Genomic DNA, 1,572 nt, shown 5'->3' with positions numbered 1-1,572 from the left:
ATTTAATGAGCCATTCGCAGTTTCACAGTCTGAATTAGTTCATACTTACACATGCATGGCTTAATCTTTGAGACAAGCATATGACTACTGGCAGGATCAACCAGGTAGCATTCCTCGTCGATGCCGGCGCCGCCCGGAGGCCCTGGCTCGCCCGAGGGCAAGGAAGGGCGCGAACGAGCACGGCGATCGTGCGGGGCAGAGCGATGACGCTCGCTAGGTACGTTGGCAAAGGGGGCCGAAGGCCCCAAACCCACATGGTGTTCTGCATCCGAGGCCACGAGCACGCCCACGTGGTCCACATCGGCAACGCGGAGGCCGCGAGGCACGCGTGGGACACGAGGACGGCTTCGAGGTCCTGCCGACGCCCCGCGAGGAGCGTCGACTAGGAACGAATCAACTAGAGGGACGAGTGCCTTAGAGGCAGGTATGCAACACAGGGACCCGAATTGCGTCCAAGCGACGCTCGGAACAACGTTGATTGGGAGCACGCCGGACAGTTCGATGCGCGAGCACGGAGCCTGCCAAGCCATGCAACCCTGCCACCACTCACACGCTATCACGTACACTAGACCGCAACACCACCAAACGTACCCCACAACGACACGCCGCAAGGCCTGCCGTGCATGAGGAAGCATCGAGTGGCGCCGAGTCCGCACCGCTGGGCGTGAAGGACAACACTACTAAGCCACGTGCCTGCAAGGATGGGTCGTCGCCATGCATAGGCCCGATGGTCGCCGTGGGACTTGCTTCGCGTAGCAATGGGTGAAACGAACACCGTCCGCTTTGCGAGAGCGTGCCCAAGCTATACCAAGCTTGCATGGCTCACCAACCACACACAGGAACTACAAGGGACATCGAGGGACACTGCTGCTGCTGCCGTCGCCGTCGTCGCCGCCGCCGCCGCTGCTACCACGCAACCGCGTAGTAAGAAAGACACACACAAGCCCGATAGTCGCATGGAACTTGCTTCGCGCAGCAATGGGTGAAACTAACACCGTCCGCGTTGCGATAGCGTGACCAAGCTAAACCAAGAATGCATGCATCCCCCCACCACGCGGCTACTGAGACCATCGACCCCCCGCCACTGGGCACGGGTGGGTGTGGCCTCGAGGAAAAGTGGCACCAGAGAAAGCTTTCACAATGCGTTTGATCATCACCTTAGGCTTGCTCTGCGTGGCAATGGGTGAAACTAACACCGTCCGCCTTGCAAGAGCGCGCCGCAGCTATACCACGTACACGTGAAATGCCAACCTGGGTCCACCCCGGCGATGCATTTAGGGCCCACCTCGCGCCATGGAGCACGCGGGGTTGGGTGCCTGAGGGCTCGTCATGAGCATGCCTACCCGTGGCCAAGCTCAAGAGGGGTCGCCCCTGTGCATCGCCGAATACCTCCTCCCCCCTAAAGAGCCCTTAGGAAAAAATCCGCTCTGGCACGAGGAAACATTGATTTGTTGAGGAGGAATAATGGGTCATTTTCGGAGCAATTCTTGGAGTCTTGCCCTGATTTTTTGCACACATGCTAAGAAAAATCCAACCTTCAACTTGTCAAAATATGGAGGCCAGATTCAACAT

Source organism: Quercus robur (assembly GCF_932294415.1).
Source record: "Quercus robur chromosome 6 unlocalized genomic scaffold, dhQueRobu3.1 SUPER_1_unloc_49, whole genome shotgun sequence".
NCBI classification, from domain to species: domain Eukaryota; kingdom Viridiplantae; phylum Streptophyta; class Magnoliopsida; order Fagales; family Fagaceae; genus Quercus; species Quercus robur.
The sequence above is the reverse complement of the archived record's forward strand: the minus strand, read 5'-3'. Positions refer to the sequence as shown.